The sequence below is a fragment of the Podarcis pityusensis genome (genome assembly GCF_964106645.2).
Source record: "Podarcis pityusensis genome assembly, chromosome: 14".
Lineage (NCBI taxonomy): Eukaryota > Metazoa > Chordata > Lepidosauria > Squamata > Lacertidae > Podarcis > Podarcis pityusensis.
In genome coordinates, this window is record NC_138039.1 from 41,635,178 (window position 1) to 41,647,739 (window position 12,562).

The window sequence follows — 12,562 nt, forward strand, 5'->3', positions numbered from 1 at the left end:
GTTAAGGTCATTTTGGACCCTTATTCTGTCTTGCACCCCTCCCAGTTTGGTGTTATCTGCAAATTTGATGATCATCCCCTCAATTCCTTCATCCAAGACATTTATAAAGACATTGAACAACAACCGGCGCAGGGTGGAACCCTGCAGGACCCCACTTGTAACTTTTTCCTGGGATGACTAGGAACCATTAATGTAGATGTAAAGAAAAAGAAGGAACTTTTTATCACATGTGGTGGGAATGTAAGAAAGTGAAAAACTTCTGGGAAATGATATACAATGAGATGAAAAAGATGTTGAAATATACATTTATTAAAAAACCAGAAGCATTTTTACTGGGCATTGTAGGGGAGGACAATGACAGACAGGATTGTAAAATGTTTTTATATGCAATAATGGCAGCAAGAATATTATTGGCACAGAAATGGAAATAAGAAGAATTACCGACAAAAGAAGAGTGGCAAATGAAATTAATGGAGTATGCAGAATTAGACAAATTAACAGGAAGGATTCAAAACCTGCAGGACCAGAGATTCCTAGAAGACTGGAGTAAATATTCGAACTATCTAAAAAGCAATTGTAATAAACAGATTAAACTAGTAGGAGTGCAAGAAGGAGGATTACGTGAAATATTGCAAGGAAGATTATGAAGAGAATTACTTGTTAATGATAATTAAAAGAAATAGAGAAATTAAGAAATGCAGAATAAGTGATAAAGAACGGAAAATCTTCAGAGGTTGTTGATGGAAGTCCAAAATATTGTAAAAGATAAGAATTTATGTTAAATGATTGTTGGAAATGATATGTTAAAAAAAAAGTGTGTGTGTGTGTGTGTGTGTGTGTACCATTAATGAGTATTCTTTGGGTTCGGTCAGTCAACCACCGACAAATCCACCTAACAGTTACCTTGTCCAGCCCACATTTTACCAGCTTCCTCACAAGAATATCATGGTGACTTTGTCAAAAGCCTTGCTGAAATCAAGATACACTACGTCCACAGCATTCCCCTGATCAACCAAGCTTTATGTCGTTATACTCCCTCTGAAGGAGCGGGCATCTAGTTTGGGGTTACGTCTGGATCCTTTGCTGTCACCCGAGGCTCAGGTGGCCCTAGTAGCATGGACTGCCTTCCATCAGCTATTTGGACAGTGATAGCCTAACTTCTGTTGTCTATTCTCTGGTAACCTTTAGGCTAGTTTACTGTAAGACATTATACATAGAAGAGAAGAAGAAGAGTTTGGATTTGATATCCCGCCTTTCACTCCCTTTAAGGAGTCTCAAAGCGGCTAACATTCTCCTTTCCCTTCCTCCCCCACAACAAACACTCTGTGAGGTGAGCGGGGCTGAGAGACGTCAAAGAAGTGTGACTGGCCCAAGGTCACCCAGCAGCTGCATGCGAAGGAGCGGAGACGCGAACCCGGTTCCCCAGATAACGAGACTACCGCTGCCTCTGAAGACAGTTTGGAAACTTCAGCTGGTGCAAATTCAGCAGCCAGGTTATTCACTGGGGCAAGACGGTCTGAGACTCCAATATTGGCCCAACTGCAGTGGCTGCCAGTTAGTTTCCAGGCCCAGTGCAGGGCCAGGAGGACAAACAATCTAACCTGATGCAAGACAATTCCCAGATTTGCCCTGGTATAAAGGAATTTCTCAAGTTCCTATGTACCCAAGCCCGTGTCCCATAAACCCAAGAGCAAATGTGTCTCTTGTCATTTTTATGAAGCTGTATTAGATGCATGGGACGTGGATGGTGCTGTGAGTTAAACCACAGAGCCTAGGACTTGCCGATCGGAAGGTTGGCGGTTCGAATGCCCCGTGACAGGGTGAGCTCCCGTTGCTCGGTCCCTGCTCCTGCCAACCTAGCAGTTCGAAAGCATGTCAAAGTGCAAGTAGATAAACAGGTACCGCTCCAGCGGGAAGGTAAACGGTGTTTCCATGTGCTGCTCAGGTTCACCAGAAGCGGCTTAGTCATGCTGGCCACATGACCCGAAAGCTGTATGCCTGCTCCCTCGGCCAATAAAGCGAGATGAGCGCCGCAACCCCAGAGTCAGTCACGACTGGACCAAATGGTCAGGGGTCCCTTTACCTTTTCCTTTATTAGATGCACATGTCAAAGCCACAGATTCCTTTGTTTTATAAAGCATTTGTATGAATAAGAGAGAGTTTGGCAAAAGACCATGTCTTGCAGTTTGCGTGAGACATAGAAGAGAAGGTAACAGCAAATGCTTTTAGCACATGCTGCTTTTCTTGCCCTTTGTTTGCAATTTAAAGATTCGAAAGAGGGCCTCTGCTCTGGACTTTGTGCATTCCACTCCACTCCATCCCCCAAATGCAACTAAATAACAAACCAAAAAAAAAAAAAAGGTTTTCTAGTCTGCAGCTAAAACACAGGGAGGCTATTTTTAGCACTTACTGTAATTGTCACACTTCTGTCAAAGCCTACCATAAATAGAAGAAAGGTGGTTGTTTCGTGATATATATTTTGAAAAAAAACAAAAACCCATTACATCTCTTAAGAGCAATAAGGCACCCCATGTAATGCCTCTGAGGACAGATTATCCTTCTTTTCTGTTAGAGTTGTTCAACCCAACATTACCGATAATATACCTGAGGCAGATCTTAATCCACCTGAAATAGACTTCATAGTGTGTGTCGCTACTTAAAGATGTACAGCGACTGAAGATATACAAATACCCCCTCAGACATTGCATGTACAGTCAGCTATTACTTCTGAAACCACCATTATTTAACTTTTACAAACCTCTACAATTTCGCAGCACCTAAATTTCCTTTAGAAAGGGTGGTGTATCAGTGACAGAGAGGATGTTTAAGGAGAATTAACTTCAGCAATAATCCTCTTAAACAGAGTTGTGCTACTATAAAAAAGGATAAAATAAGTGGTTACGGGGCAGGGTGGGAGAGAACAAGTGATTTATCGCCTGGGGATTTGAATACTGTAATTCCTTATAACTAATGTGGAATCCTAATATCAGACGACAATAAGCCTGCAGAGTGCCTGTTGCCAACGCACAATGGAAGAAGTCGGGAGAGAAAGAGTAATGTTGGAAAGTTTATCTTTCTTTAAATATAACCGCAGAATAACCAAAATTATTTAAGCACAGGCAGGTGGGATTTAATTGACATATAAGACAGAAGCACTCTTTGGGGCATGTAAATTGCTGCATTCCATGGCTCCTCAGAGACAGCGTTTGGGGGAAATTTGTCCCTCCCTTCTACGGGAGCCTTGGGTATGTGAATTCAACATGCAAACACAGGCCATTATGTCCACCAAGGTGAACACACCAGGTCTTAAGGGCAGCCTCGCTCAGGGCATCATATTTCCATAGTCCGCCCCTGTTGTAGTCTAAGGCACCAAGCTGTTTTATTCGCACATTTTAGATCAAAAGGAGCCAGGAAAGTCTACCTAGACTGACCTCAGGCTTGGAATTGGTTCTTAGGTTTTTTATGCTAAAGTCAAGCCTATGAAGATAGGCCAAGCGTGCCTATGAGACATGAACTAAGAGACATGAACTAAGGCCACCCAGGAAGCTTCATGGTGAAACAAGGTCCATCAGTTCCTAGGTCGATCAACGAAGAAGCATCTCAATTGCTCTGCCTAGGAGACTGTTTTGAATTATGGTGCTGGAGGAGACTTCTTGAGAGTCCCTTGGACTGCAAGAAGATCAAACCTATCCATTCTGAAGGAAATCTGCCCTGAGTGCTCACTGGAAGGACAGATCCTCAAGCTGAGGCTCCACTGCTTTGGCCAGCTCATGAGAAGAGAAGACTTTCTGGAAAAGGCCCTGATGTTGGGAAAGATTGAGGGCACAAGTAGAAGAGGACGACATAGGACGAGATGGTTGGTCAGTGTTCTCAAAGCTACTAACATGAGCGTGACCAAACTGCGGGAGGCAGTGGAAGACAGGAGTGCCTGGAGTGCTCTGGTCCAGGGGGTCACGAAGAGTCGGACACGACTAAACGACTAAGCAACAACAACAACAACAACAACAACAACAACAACAGGAGACTGTTTTAAGGCAGTGCCCTTGGGAAAGCTGAGCAGGGGTGAAGATGACTCCTGCAAGTGAGCCTTTGAGGAGGGATGGTATTTTTGTCCCCCATTAACACTTACGTAAGAACCAATTCCAAGCCTGAGGTCAGTCTAGGTAGACTTTCCTGGCTCCTTTTGATCTAAAATGTGCGAATAAAACAACATTTTAATAAAAAATTATAGCAAAGGTCAGTGGTGCCAACTTGAATAAAACATGGGGGGGGGGGGCAGGCAAGCCCTGCCCCACATAATCAATCACATGTGGCGGCGTGCACACACCATTTGAATGGCAAGGCCCAACAATGGGGGAGAAGGGCTCAAATAATTTATTGGGGGGGGTGAAGATGCCTCGGCTCCTTAGAGATGTTGTTAAACTACAAATCCTATCATCCATGACCACTGGCCATGATGTCTGGGGCTGATAGAACTTGGAGTCCAGTAACATCAGGAGAATGACAGGAACCCCCGCCGCTCGCCTTTAGTTATTTATACCCCACCTTTCTGTGACAAAAATCACATTCAAGGTGACCTATAACTGATAAATCACAAGAGGCAAAAGAGGGTCCTAAGTTTTGCCTGTGGTGTCTGTGTGTCTATGAGATCCAGTGCCGACGGCCTTCTGGCGGTTCCCTCATTGTGAGAAGTGAGGTTACAGGGAACCAGACAGAGGGCCTTCTCGGTAGTGGCGCCCGCCCTGTGGAACGCCCTCCCTTCAGATGTGAAGGAAATAAGCAGCTATCTTATCTTTAAGAGACATCTGAAGGCAGCCCTGTTTAGGGAAGTTTTTAATATTTAATGCTGTATTGTTTTTAACACTCAATTGGGAGCCGCCCAGAGTGGCTGGGGAAACTCAGCCAGATGGGTGGGGTATAAATAAATTATTATTATTATTATTATTATTATTAATCAGTGTCTGTCTGCTCTCTCTCTCTCTCTCTCTCTCTCTGTGTGTGTGTGTGTGTGTAAGGGGGGGGCAAGCCTAACTGACACCCGCCTTGATGTTTATGGCCACCATTGCCCCACAACCGCCTTGGATGATAATAACTGTGGTAGCTCGGGTTACAGACATTCAGGTTACAGACCTTCAGGTTACAGACGCTTCAGGTTACAGACTCCACTAACCCAGAAATAGTACCTCAGGTTAAGAACTTTGCTTCAGGATGAGAACAAAAATCGTACAGCGGCGGCACGGTGGCAGCAGGAGGCCCCATTAGCTAAAGTGGTGCTTCAGGTTAAGAACAGTTTCAGATGAAGAACAGACCTCCAGAACGAATTAAGTTCTTAACCCGAGGTACCACTGTAATTATAATAAATTTTCAGCAGAAAACCAGTGCTGGGCTCCGATCTTACATCAGGAGCATGTCCTGGATCAGGGCCAGATGGGGACATTGCTGCCTTTTCTCCAAAATGAAAGTTAGTCTTGGATATCACACATAATTTGGCTCACCGTAATCCACAAAGTGCATTCAAAAACCAAGGTCAGAGTGAACTCTTGCAAATGCTCCAGACTGGTTTGGCCATCAGTTTGGCGGAGAGAGAAGCACTTCTCTGACCCACCCCCACCCCACCCCCGGACCCAATCTCTCATGCACAAAGCCTTGCAAATATCATCCTTTCACCTGGAAAAAAATTAGTCTACAGGACAATACTAAACATCTTTTGTTACAGCTTGTACTCTCCAGGCGCAGGAGAGATATTGATATTAATACACATCTCTCACCCTCACTATTTATTCCTATGAAATTTCCTGTGTAATATGTACTGCTCTAAAAAAAAATAAAAATACCTTAAGTATCGTTCCAAAGCAGACAGAGACGCTTAAACGTTGTTTGGATATAAATCATAAAGCAATGGCAAACAGTATGCACTTCCTACAAAACAGATGGACCAGATAAGGGAAGATGGAGAATCTTCTTGCCGTAAAGAGTCATTGTCTTGAGGACAGGCTGCGTACCAGCAGGCACCATTTCCACCTGCTAGTCACTCAGACCTGTCTCATTGCAACAATGATTTAAGCAGCTGCTTAAAATGGCTGTAGTGCAAAGATATATGCTGCAATTCAAGACCTAAATGGCCCAGGTGACTCCGGTGTCAAGCATTACTTTGGAGTTGTGCTTCTTGATCAGCAGCATCCCATTCCCCTGATGCTATACATGATTGCGCAAACTGTAAAAGTGTCACACACAGAGGCATCAGGTCACAGAATTAACATCTCCACACCACACCAGAGAGCTTAAATGAATAGCCCATACGTGTTCCCCTAAAGGTCAGTGTCTGCATGAACTGGCTTTATGCAGGCTGTTCGTGGAGGTCCAATTCTCTCTGCTATCCTTAAAGATCTGTTTAGTTCGGGAGAGGAAGTGCTATTAGGACTTAGCACTCGGTCCTCAAAGACAGCAGCATCCATACAGGGTGGTTCTATGACTCCTACAGAGCTGGCTCGATCCACATACCCTCCAACATTTCTCTGATGAAAATAAAGGTAAAGGGACCCCTGACCATTAGGTCCAGTCGTGGCCGACTCTGGGGTTGCGGCACTCATCTCACTTTATTGGCCAAGGGAGCTGGCATACAGCTTCCGGGTCATGTGGCCAGCATGACTAAGCCACTTCTGGCGAACCAGAGCAGCGCACGGAAACCCCGTTTACCTTCCCGCCGGAGCGGTACCTATTTATCTACTTGCACTTTGACATGCTTTCGAACTGCTAGGTTGGCAGGAGCAGGGACCGAGCAACGGGAGCTCACCCCGTCATGGGCATTCAAACCGCCAACCTTCCGATCGGCAAGTCCTAGGCTCTGTGGTTTAACCCACAGCGCCACCCGTGTCCCTTCCTGATGAAAATAGGGACATCCTATTCCAGGGATGTCCAACCAAGAGATTGTGATCTACTGGTAGATCCCCAGCTGATCCTGGTAGATCGCGGGATCTTTATCATGTACAAAAAGCTAAAAAAAACTCTGTGCAATCCTCCCCCCAAAAAAGCTCAACAACTCTGGGCATCCACCCACCCCACGCACGCTCCTCCTACCTCCAATGACAAAGGATAGATCACTGCTAGTTTTTTTATACTGGGAGTAGATCACAGTCTCTTGGGAGCTGGACATGCCCGTCCTAATCCATCAACGTCATCAGCATCACAATTTTACTATTTACCGTATTTTTCCTGTGTATAAGACGGCCCCATGTATAAGATGCCCCCTATTTTTTTTGAACCCAAAATTAAGAAAACAATCTTTTAAACTAGGGTTGCCAAAACCATGCTGGCTGGCTGGCTGATTTAGTCTCATTTACATACATTCATTCGAAATAAGATGGGTTTATGAGGCAATTCTATATCCTCCCACAACACTGACGAAATGGTAGTCAATATCCTGGAATCACTGTTCAGTGTTGGACATCACATTTGCTGAGTACACAAAGCTTCACAGCTTGTCTTTCATCGTACAAAGTTTGGTACCTCGCTTCATTTAAAGATTGCCAGAGACTTTGAGACTAAAGATTTCATTTTGAACTTGTTATGGTTTGAAGGAATTCTATAAAGATTGTCTATTAGGTATGTATATGGTCATTGTGTTGCCTAGACATTGTTGACGTTCTCTTTGCAACACAGGGGTTTGTTTGGATACTTATGGCTGATGAGAGCAGCAGCAGCAGCAGCACTTGGCTTGGCAAAGGATTTTGCTCCTCGCCCTCCTCCTCCTGCTGCCGCCCAGGGTTTGAATGGGGGAGCTGAGCATCTCACTGCTGCCAAACAGTGACAGCTACTGGGAAAGCGCCATCTTCGGGGGCGATCAGAAGCAGCAGCGGAAAGTTTTTGAGTTTTTTTGGGGGGGGGCAATTGCCCTCAAAATTGTTAAGCTTTTTTTGTTTGAGTGGGCAAACCACACACCCCGATTCCGAATGTAGGCTCCAGCCCGCCCAAGCCAACAAAAACCTGTGTATAAGACAACCATCTGTGTACAAGACGACCCCCATTTTTCTCCCTTTTTTATAGCAAAAACCATAATCTGATACATGGAAAAATACGGTATACCCCACCCATCTGACTGGGTTGTCTCAGCCACTCTGGATGGCTTCTAACATATAAAAAAATAATAAAACACAAAGCATTACAAGACTTCCCTATACAGGGCTGCCTTCAGATGGCTCGGTGATCAGGTAACTCCATACCCACCAACATTTCTCTGATGAAAATAGGGACATCCTAAGGAAACGTGGGACATTCCTGGGTCAAATCTGAAACTGGGATGGCTTCTGTAAATCCAGAACTGTCCCTGGAAAATAGGGAAACTTGGAGGGTCTGCTCTCCATAGAACTGGGACGGGGAATCTGTGGCCCTCCAAACATTGCTGAACTACAACTCCCATCATCCCTGGCTATTGACTATGTTGGCTTGACTGATGGGTGTTTGAGATCAACATCATCTGGAGGGCCATAAAGACAAGGACTTCCCTACCATAGAAAAACAAAAGCTGCATTTACAAAATGAATTTAAAGCACACAGTTTTCCCCACGAATCCTGGAAACTGTAGTTTGGCAAGGGTGCTAGGAACTATAGCTCTCTCTGTGTGAAACCACCATTCCCAGAATTCTTTGAAAGAAGCGATGTGCTAACAATGTATGGCGTGTACGCTGCCAAAAGTTGCATCCAGGTGACCGTGGAGGATGACCACTACTCACCTAAAGAAGTAGAAAACTGTTTCATTACACTAAGCGATTGCATTGCCTTGAAACAAAGCAATGCAGTGAGACCTTTTGATGGCATGCAAAGTGTGCCACGAAGCGTCAGCTGAATCAAGTTTTAAGAGCAAAGTAGTTGCCGTGCTACACTAACATCCAAGCATTATGCCCCCAGCTTGTAAGCCAGCAAAGGGTGAAGGGCCAAGAAGATCCACAGAGAGCACAGGAATGATACAGACGCACATCAAGCTTATGTACTCCTATCCTCCCAGAGACTGTCAGTTTGAATCTATTTACATTTCCCCTTCTGGTGTTTTGAGGATTAATCCAAAGCTTCAAGCACTGTTCATAGATCCTTCTTTTTCTTTTTAAGGGCATCTGGGAAACCTAAAACAAAAAAATGACCAAAGGTCAGCTGAGTGAAGGGGTCATTATTTCCCCCCCTAAACTTCAGCCATGGGGGCGAGCGGTGTAGCTTAAGAGCTTCCAATCTGTTCTAGCTTTACTAAAAAGACTATCATAGTTCTGCTGATCTAGAGACACCATTGTAGGACTACAGCTAAGCCAGAGATAAAACCCAAGCCAACCTAGCCAAACAAAAAGTTTCACGGGATGGAGAATGAATGAACGGGTGGATGGATTTATTAAGGTCACAGACCAGAAATCAGGGGATAGAGAGGATGTGATACAGGGATGAGGAACCTGTGGCGCTCTAGATATTGCTGGACTACAACTCCCATCATCCCTGACCGTTGGTCATGCTGGCTGGGGCTTGGGAGAGGGGAGTCCCCCCTTCCCTGAGGAAATGGTTCTTAGCCATAGGACACATCTGTCAGGATGCCCACCCTTCCTACAAGTGCATAAGTGGCACTTCCTACAAGTGTACAAGTGGCATTCAGGAACAACCAAGAACACCTGATGAAGTATTTCCTTCCTGGAATTTACTACAGCTCACTGAGATAGGCTAGTCTGAGACTGTGATTAGCCCCTTCACTTGGAGCAGGAATTTGAACACAGGTTTCTTACAAGGCAGGCCGTGCTGTGTCAAACCAAAGGCCCTCATGGTTCAGCATGCTGCCACTGGGAAACTCAGATGCAGGACAGAAGGGCAGTAACCCTCATCTCAGGGCCGTCTTACCCATAGGCACTAGGGGTGTGGGGCACCCAGGTGCTGGGCTCTTAGGGGCGCCAGGCGGAGAGTCCGGGGCCCAAGAATTGAGTCCAGGGAAGAGCCTGCCCGTCAGTCGGAGCCCCGCGGCAGGCTCGGGGGTGACCGAGCCAGCAAGACGCTGAGGCGGCCGGCCAGCTCCACCCTCGTGTGCCTGGGACTTGGCAACCTGGGGGGGGGGGGCGCCGCCAGGCGGATCTTTGCACCCCGGTGGCGCATATGCTTAAGATAGCCTTGCCCCATCTGTTTTGCCTCCTATGTCTGGTATTCAGAGGTATACTGCCTTCAAGTTTGGAAGTTCTATTCAACCACCATTGCTGAAAGTTGCTGATAGGGCTATCTTCCCTGGATTTTTCCAATACTTTCCTCATCTCAGGAACTGCTGGACCCATGTGCAGCTCCCCATGTGGTGAACCACTGAACTGCAGGTGACATTGTCTCAATAAAAGCACCTTCAGGCCCTGGACCGATTCTATACACCCTGGCTGCCCACTGGATCCTCCTGGGTGGGAAGAAAAATAAAAGAGTTTCCTGTTTCAGTTGACCCTTGTCTAAGCAAAAAAGAGAGAGAAAGGGAAAGGAAAGGTCTTCTTGCACGTTGGTGTGTAGCTATATCATGATTGTTCTTCATATGCTCAAACTGTCTCATGCCAGTGGGAAACCTGGCTGCTGATTTCTGCACCAGCTGAAGTTTCCGAACCATCTTCAGAGGCAGCCCCACGTATAACGTGTTGCTGTAAACTAACCTAGAGCTTACCAGAGCATAGATGACAGAAGTCCCTATCTGGACCTCCTGGTCCAGATAGGGGTGAAGCTGGGCCCCGAGCCAAAGCTGATGGAAGGTATTCCATGCCACTGAGGCCACCTGAGCCTTAAGTGACAGCAAAGGATCCAGAACTTCATCCTAGCTATGTGTGTAGCTTGGCTGGGGAGTGTAGCCCCATCAAGAGGAGTCAACTTTCCAACCATCTAGTCAAGGGCGTCTCAGTCTTATCTGGATTGAACTTCAGCTTGTTAGTTCTCATCCAGTCCATTACTGAGAAATGATGTAGGATGATGAACTACATGGACCACTGGCCTGACCCAACAGGGCTCTTTATACATATCTGTCTGATATGAGTGATTTATACCGGTGTTGGACAAACACGAAAGCTTAATAAGAAAGCTTTGCAAATACCACAACAAATTCGTGCTTTCCACTGGTTACACTCAGAACTGGATATGAAGCTTAAAATCCATAACATTAGATCTATAATAGTTATAACTCCTTATGATCTTACCTAGTATAATTGATTTATATATGACTATTGACTTAACTATAATAAGATTTGCTAAAATTGCAGAAAAGCCATCCAACATTACATGCAACAGCAAGGTCTGTTGATTAAAAATAAAGGAACTAGAAACATTTACGAATAACGATGTACCAAGATAAACATTTGCAGAATATTTAGAGACCAATGGCAGAAAATCCAGTAGACACCACTATTAAAAAAAGATGCCCCATTGAATGACTTTCGGCAGGTCAAGAAGAAAAGCAGTACTAAAGCAGAGAAATATACTATGTTATAAACCAAAGAGCCAAAATAGAAAGTGAAATCATTCCAGATTTCACACTTCTTTTATTAGGTATTTTTCATTTCACAAAGAACATAAAAACTTCCATCAGATATTGTAAAGCTATATAAATAGACAGCCTTCTGAAAGACATTTTGTTGTTGTTGATGCCACTGCAAAGAGAGCAGCTTTTATATTTTATGAATCCTAACAGTGACAGAAAGGATGTTAGGCGGGCATTAGCAGTGTCGCAAACACCACCAAGGACTGAATCGGAGACACTCCCTTGCTCCAGACTCTCTATAAATCCTGGCAAGACAGTGGCCCTGTTTGCACAGAATGCAAAGTCAAAAATCCTGCCTTGTGGCAGACGATGCATGAGAGGTCTACATTAGCACTCAAACACTCTGTTCCTCCCTATGAGCAACTGATCAAGAGCTGAATCCTAAGCAATTATTATAATATATTTATGCCCTACCTTTTTTTCCTGACAGGGACTCGAGGCAGCTTACAAATAACATAAGAGCAGCTAAAAACATAAGGGGTCATTTAAAAACAATTAAACATAAACAGAATTTTAAATGATCTGTTAAAAACATACAGACACTCACAACACAAACAACATGGCGCTAGCCTCATCAAAAGCAGTCAGTTTCCAAAAGAATGGAAGAAGAAGATCTTCACCTGTCAGCAGAAAGACAAGCAGGGAGCAGCCACCAAGAAAGCCCTCTCCCATGTCCCTACCAAGAATGCCTCTGAGGATGACAGGACCGAGAGAAGAGCCTCCCCCAAAAATCTCAGAACCCGGGCAGCTTCTTCTTCTTCTTTGGCGATCACTCGTAGCCAAGTAAGATGGTCTTCAATAAACACGGTTTTAACAATGAGTCCGTAAGTGACTGTGGAGGCCAGTTCTGGATCCATTGGTTCTTAAATTATGGTTAATGGCTTCCAAACAAGCCAGTATATGGACCATTGCTTCCTTGTTCACATGCACATGGGGAAACTTCAGTTAAATGTGCAATCTTGGCTTTTTCAGCCAAGGTTTGAAGGGGCTTCCAGACCATGGTTTGCAGAAGCAGCTTTCCAGATGCAGTGGAATAGCTACACT

General features: G+C 44.9%; 1 protein-coding gene across 1 annotated transcript in view; it reads right to left on the minus strand.

Annotated features, from left to right (window-relative positions):
* SEMA6D (semaphorin 6D) overlaps positions 1 to 12,562 on the minus strand; it is a 423,500-nt gene that overhangs the window by 381,685 nt on the left and 29,253 nt on the right. The window lies entirely within an intron of this gene.